A 7,500-nucleotide genomic window follows, 5' to 3' on the forward strand; every position below is an offset into this window, starting at 1 on the left:
GGTCTACAGTGTGTGCAAGATTTGTGATATCACAAATAGTTTGGAAGCCAGATTTGTCCAGTATTCAGCGTACATAACTGTGATGTGAGAACATACACTGAGAATGGACTTTACAGTGAAGGAGCAGAGGTCTTGTGTACACACTTGTGAAATGAAATCATTAGATTATGAAATTAAAATTATTTTTAATGGGGTTGAAGGTGTGGGTGTGATTTTAAGGTTTTTAACAATGGATTTATTTATTTATGTGGAAAAATCATATCAGACATAGATTTCAAATTAGAGTGGGCCTAGCCTATTTAATATAGGCCTACATCTTAAACATATCTAGAGGAAAACTTTAGTAAACAAATAATTTTATACAATCCACTAGCAGCACTATTTACTGGGAAACAAAGCTTTAAGTTCATACCATTACTTTTGTATAGAATGGACAAAGTCAGAGAGTAGGGTCAGGAGGAAGAGGTGAAGGAGGAGGAGAGAGAGCAGTTACATAGGATCAGTCAGAGAGCACACACAGTTTTAAGTTCATCTTTGAGTTGAGTTCAATTCAGCATGTGGGCACAAAATCCACTGGTATGGTTCAGACAAGTGTTGTAGAAAATAAGCTGTTTGTTGGAAGTTCATGTCATTACTTTTGTAGAGAATTAACAAAGTCAGATAGCAGCAGCAGGGCAACAAGGTGGAGGAGAGAGAGGAGGCATTTCAAGAGCAGCAAGACCAGAAAGAGTTAGGCAAAGCGTTTTTATGAGCGACTGACCACGATTGGTGGTTGACAAGCTGCACCCCCCTTGTTAAAAAAGAAATTGCCCACTGAGTATATCAAAGGACAGTTATAAAATATGTAACGAAGGTATTTCTCCCCATTAAATTGCCTGAAATCGTAACTTCCGCTGGTGGAGTTTTAATGTGAAATCGAAGAGGAAGTAGTCTCTACACGCGGACTGGAGCTTGATTACCGCCGAAAGCACAGACATGAGGATCCTCTCACCTGGCAGCCAAGTCTACAAGTGTGGCCATCGCCGTTTTCAGTAAGTATTAAACATTTCATTGAAATATAGCAGTGTATTTATTTATTTATTCAAACTATTGTCATTTAGTTTGAAGGCTATTAGCTAAGTAAAGTTATAGATGTAGCATCTATAGCATTAATTAGCAACTGTGCTCAAGTCAGATAGCAGTTGTGAAGTTTTTGGGTACCAGGAATGATTGATAATATAAGTCAGTACACATAATGTTGAAGCCATATACAGAGTATGAAGTTGATGTGACATGTAACAGCGTTACATATTTAATTAGTGTTATTGAGATGCGAGGCTGCCCGGTAACGTTAGCGCATGTGGTTAAGCTTTTGACATGCTAGCTAGTTTAACATTACATCTCTTACTCTGCACGGCCCGTCCTTTTAAAATATTTCAGTTTGGGTCCCGCCTGACATTGTAGTAGTTTCCCAGTGTTTTTAATTGGCGCGTTTATGCTCATTGCTTATGTTTTCAAATCTATGAATGTAAGTGTAGCTACATTGAAACTTACTGCAGGTGTGTGTGTGCAGGTGCAATTAATTGATGCGCGTCAGGCTGGCTCTTAGAAAACAAGGTCCAAACACTTCTCATTGCTTTTCTTCATTTATTGCTTAACATAAGCAGCAAATGTACAGCACCTCGGCTTTGTGATCATGTAGCTTATTATCTTAATATTGCATATATGGTGGACATATAAGTAATGCCAGTCGAAATGAGACCCCGATGATTTTGTACAAGAATATATCCTATAAGAAAACGAAAAGTAAGCAATGTGTTAAGTGAAGAGGCAAGTGCATGAGAAGAGTTATTTCTGAAATATTACAGTACAATTTGGAGATTTCTTTTCCTCTGAAGTCTGGTCTATTGTCATGTGTTTAAGTTTAGAGATCCTTAAGGACAATCATTACTTGAATTATTATGGAGTGATGACATTACTTTGACCTAAAGGTCTTCATCCTTACATTGTCTATTCTTTAAAAATCATTGCAGATTACATTGTGTCTATTCTTTACAAATGATTGCAGATGACATTGTGTACCATGGATACTCATCCTTCAAAGAGCTCCCATCCTGCAGTCATGTCTGAGAAACAGATGGAAGAAGCTCTATGTCCACAGGACCCATCTCAACAGGTACATTCACCTTCATCACTTGATGTTTACTCCTACAGCTTCTCTAAGTTTAGATTTAGTAACTAACTAAAGCAAATGGGCTCATTGTGAGGGTAATGTACTGTCAATCAGGTCTCCTAACAGTTGAATTGAATGCCTCAATGAGGCAAAAGATAAAGGCAATTTTAAGATGGATGTGAACCTTTCTGGAAATTTTCCCTTGGCCCAAGGATCACTGTAACCTGGCACATTTACGGCGTCCCCACAATGCACTTTGTGTGTAACTATTAGTGTTAAATATGATCCAGACATGCTTTGTCCCCATAAAGGATGATAACATGGTGTGTAACGATGTCCCCACAATGCACTTTGTGTGTAACTATTAGTGTTAAATATGATCCAGACATGCTTTGTCCCGTTAAAGGAAAATAACATGGTGTGTAACGATGTCCCCATTAAGCATGTTGTATTGAAGGCGTGTGACAGCAAACACAGGTTGACTTATTAGTCTGAAATATTACAGTACAATTTGGAGATTTCTTTTCCTCTGAAGTCTGGTCTATTGGCATGTGTTTAAGTTTAGAGATCCTTAAGGACAATCATTACTTGAATTATTATTGAGTGATGACATTACTTTGACCTAAAGGTCTTCATCCTTACATTGTCTATTCTTTAAAAATCATTGCAGATTACATTGTGTCTATTCTTTACAAATGATTGCAGATGACATTGTGTACCATGGATACTCATCCTTCAAAGAGCTCCCATCCTGCAGTCATGTCTGAGAAACAGATGGAAGAAGCTCTATGTCCACAGGACCCATCTCAACAGGTACATTCACCTTCATCACTTGATGTTTACTCCTACAGCCTCTCTAAGTTTAGATTTAGTAACTAACTAAAGCAAATGGGCTCATTGTGAGGGTAATGTACTGTCAATCAGGTCTCCTAACAGTTGAATTGAATGCCTCAATGAGGCAAAAGATAAAGGCAATTTTAAGATGGATGTGAACCTTTCTGGAAATTTTCCCTTGGCCCAAGGATCACTGTAACCTGGCACATTTACGGCGTCCCCACAATGCACTTTGTGTGTAACTATTAGTGTTAAATATGATCCAGACATGCTTTGTCCCCATAAAGGATGATAACATGGTGTGTAACGATGTCCCCACAATGCACTTTGTGTGTAACTATTAGTGTTAAATATGATCCAGACATGCTTTGTCCCGTTAAAGGAAGATAACATGGTGTGTAACGATGTCCCCATTAAGCTTGTTGAATTGAAGGAGTGTGACAGCAAACACAGGTTGACTTATTAGTCTGAAATATTACAGTACAATTTGGAGATTTCTTTTCCTCTGAAGTCTGGTCTATTGGCATGTGTTTAAGTTTAGAGATCCTTAAGGACAATCATTACTTGTTGTAAATGGTATATTTGATTTTCACTGTATTTAATGTATCAACTTTTCTTTTTGTCTGACCGTGTGTATAAGCTTGTCATGTCTACTGCAGAAAACGTTATGGGCAGTGATGAGGAAGATGGATGCAGACAGGATGGATATCATTCATTTGCTGCTGATGGTATGTATCAGTAATTTCATGAAGAAAAAATAAAGAGTAAGGTGGTTTTTAATGTACATTTCCTATATGGGTACGGACGTTTCATACTAGTGTAGTATACAGTGTACTAGTTCTTTCAGTCTATTTAAAGCCTTCAGCAGCCTTACTTCCCATGTGTTGAAGCATAATTAAGGCTACCAGTATATGCAACATAACCAGTAGCTGAGCAGCCAGGTTGTTGAAATCATTGACCTTCATGCAAGAACATTTTCATATTCTTATTCTAAATGTCTTACTGTTCACTATGAAATATGTCCTGACAAAATCTCAGTCTGGTAAATGCTAAATGTTCATGTTGACCATCAGCATAAGCAGTAAAATAACCATGTTCCACTGATTATTTTATTTAGAGTTGTCACAATATCAAAATGAGTACCCACGATACTGTACCAAACAAAGTATCACGGTTCCAGGTTTTATTGCAATACCGCAGACTTTTTTAAATTACTATTTTTATGAACTACAATGTATTTACACAAGTTTTAATTATTGATGAGTCATAGACTACAAGGAAATATTTCAACTTTTTTAAATGATAAGCAGTAACTTGTTCTAGGTATATTATGGCCAACACAATATACAGGTGAATTGGTCTCTCCTACCACTACACTATGGTGATGATATTAACTCAGTTATTAGCTATAGAATATTTAGATTAGTTATAAATGAAATGTATTGAATGTATTTATTTATTTCATAGAACCATCAGCAGAGGAAACTGTTGCAGGTGTGGGCAGTGAAAACTCCCCAATGTGCAAGACACACAAAGAGCCATCAGCAGAGCATGGAGCAATGAGTCCCGTGGCACATTCCTCCAAAGGTGATTTTTTTTCGTTATTATTATTATTATTATTATTATTATTATTACTATTATTATTATTACTATTATTGTAGTAATATTAGATGAGTTGGAGACAGGAGATGAATGAAAACAGACTACTACCATCTTTCACCCCTCAGTCAGGTGGCCCCAAGTACTGATGGACTCTAACCGAGTACATTTACCAAAGTAATACAACAGTTTATCACGCAAAAAAGTCACAACAAACTGGTTTTGCGCAGTGGTTTGCACAGACAACTCTTAAGCTGTAGTAGTTATCTGAAATCAAAAAATAATCAGACCTTATATTAAATTAATAATTAAATTTTTCCTGACACCCTGCCTAACCTGACTGCACGTCAGCAGTGTAAACCTATAACAGTGTAGAGAGAGCTGGTTCCAAAGCAAAGAAGCCTGGTAACTGAAGGCTCTACCTTCCAGTTTGTTTTAAAGATACTGGGAGTCACTAACAGACCTGCATTCTGGGAGCCTGCTCTGGTAGGACAGTAGGATATGATGAGGTCTTTCAGATAAAGTAGAGTATCTATCTTCCCTCTGGCCAAGAATGTCATCCGATGTCCAACATAACAGTCTATGAGAGACTGGAGAGAGTGTGTGAGCGCGTGTGAGTCTGTGTGAGGGTCTGTGAGAGAGTCTGTCTGAGTCTGAGTCTGTGTGAGAGAGTCTGAGTCTTTGTGAGAGTCTGTGTGAGAGATTCTGAGTCTTTGTGAGTGTCTGAGTCTGTGAGAGAATCTGTGAGAGTCTGACACCCTGTCCCAAAGTCTGCACTCACGGACTGTTTTGATGCATTGCATGGCACTGAAGCCTCTCTCAACAGATAATGTGGTAAGAGGCATGACCATGATGAGCTCGCCTGTCCGGGCCAGTGACTGACCAATCGACATGCCCTGCATGTACTTTTACTGGCCCCGGGCCAGCGGGCCATGGGTTATGTCAAACCCTGAACACCAGTGGTGTGTGAATGTAGATTTATGTCAGCTGTAAACCGATGGACTGAGTGCTGAACACTGTGATCAAATCACTGAGAACAGATGCTTCTGATCAGCCTCATAATTTCACTTGTACTGACACAGAACTTGAAACTGTAGCCTCTCCCTTAAACTGTTACTAAAACCTTTTATTTGTGTTTCCTTCATTGCAGGTAGAGCTCCACAGAAACGAAGACCCTGGCAAGCATCAGAAATCAGGGCAGTAGAGAGACAAATGATTCAGTTCATTCGTTCTACTACAGTACCAACAAAGACCGATTGTGAGAAATGTTTAAGAGCTGAAGCTGAAAGTCTCCGTAAGCGAAACTGGCAGAATGTGAAATTCTATGTGTACAATAGAATTACAGCATTAAAAAGGAAAATGCACCCTAAATAGTTTAGTTAAAATCCACCCAGTTCCAGCCTCGTAGAAGTTCTCCTTTATTATATGTTCAGTTGATGATCCTTCTCTTCTGAGCTTTTGTCAGCTGCTCCTTCTTCTTGGCTATTGAGTAGGTTGTCACCTCACTGTTAAACACTGTTTGATGTTTTTGTAGATTTTTCAGCAAAACGTGTGTGTGTTTCTTTAAGTTGAATGTTAAACTTAAAATGGAATTTCATGAAGCCAATCTGGCAGGTATTTCTTTAAAAGCTCAAAAGAGTTTTTATGAGAGTCTGTTTGAGAGTCTGTGTGAGAGACTGAGTCTGTGTGAGAGACTGAGTCTGTGTGAGAGACTGAGTCTGTGTGAGAGACTGAGTCTGTGTGAGAGTCTGTGAGTCTGTGTGAGAGACTGTGAGACAGAGTCTGTGTGAGAGACTGAGAGTCTGTGTGAGAGACTGAGAGTCTGTCTGAGAGTCTGTGTGAGAGACTGAGAGTCTGTGTGAGAGACTGAGAGTCTGACTGAGAGTCTGTCTGAGAGTCTGTGTGAGAGACTGAGAGTCTGTGTGAGAGACTGAGAGACTGAGTCTGTGTGAGAGACTGAGAGACTGAGTCTGTGTGAGAGACTGAGAGACTGAGTCTGTGTGAGAGACTGAGAGACTGAGTCTGTGTGAGAGACTGAGAGACTGAGTCTGTGTGAGAGACTGAGAGACTGAGTCTGTGTGAGAGACTGAGAGTCTGTGTGAGAGACTGAGAGACTGAGTCTGTGTGAGAGACTGAGAGACTGAGTCTGTGTGAGAGACTGAGAGACTGAGTCTGTGTGAGAGACTGAGAGACTGAGTCTGTGTGAGAGACTGAGAGACTGAGTCTGTGTGAGAGACTGAGAGACTGAGTCTGTGTGAGAGACTGAGAGACTGAGTCTGTGTGAGAGACTGAGAGACTGAGTCTGTGTGAGAGACTGAGAGACTGAGTCTGTGTGAGAGACTGAGAGACTGAGTCTGTGTGAGAGACTGAGAGACTGAGTCTGTGTGAGAGACTGAGAGACTGAGTCTGTGTGAGAGACTGAGAGACTGAGTCTGTGTGAGAGACTGAGAGACTGAGTCTGTGTGAGAGTCTGAGTCTGTGAGAGAGTCTGAGTCTGTGAGAGAGTCTGAGTCTGTGAGAGAGTCTGTGGGAGAGTCTTGAGTCTGTGAGACTGTGTCTGTGTTAGACTCTGTCACAGACTCACACTCCCACAGACTCTGAGTCTGTATTAGAGTCTGTGGGAGAGTCTGGTCAGTTATCAGTTCCATGAATCTGGATCCTGTCACTGAAATAATTAAGAATGACCATGTCATCATTGAATATGGGCAGCACTTGCTCAATAAATGTGCATCAAGTCAACAGTGCATCTGTGAAAAAATGCGTGAACTGGGACGACTGCTAGACAATGCCAGGAAACATACTCCATTAAAAAAGATGGAGGATCTCATTAATCCTGCAAATTATCTAGAGATGGTCAAAGCTGAGGGTCTGTGAGTCTGTGTGAGAGTCTGTTTGAGAGTCTGAGTCTGTTTGAG

The sequence above is a fragment of the Scomber japonicus genome, chromosome 13 (genome assembly GCF_027409825.1).
Source record: "Scomber japonicus isolate fScoJap1 chromosome 13, fScoJap1.pri, whole genome shotgun sequence".
Classification (NCBI taxonomy): Eukaryota; Metazoa; Chordata; class Actinopteri; order Scombriformes; family Scombridae; genus Scomber; species Scomber japonicus.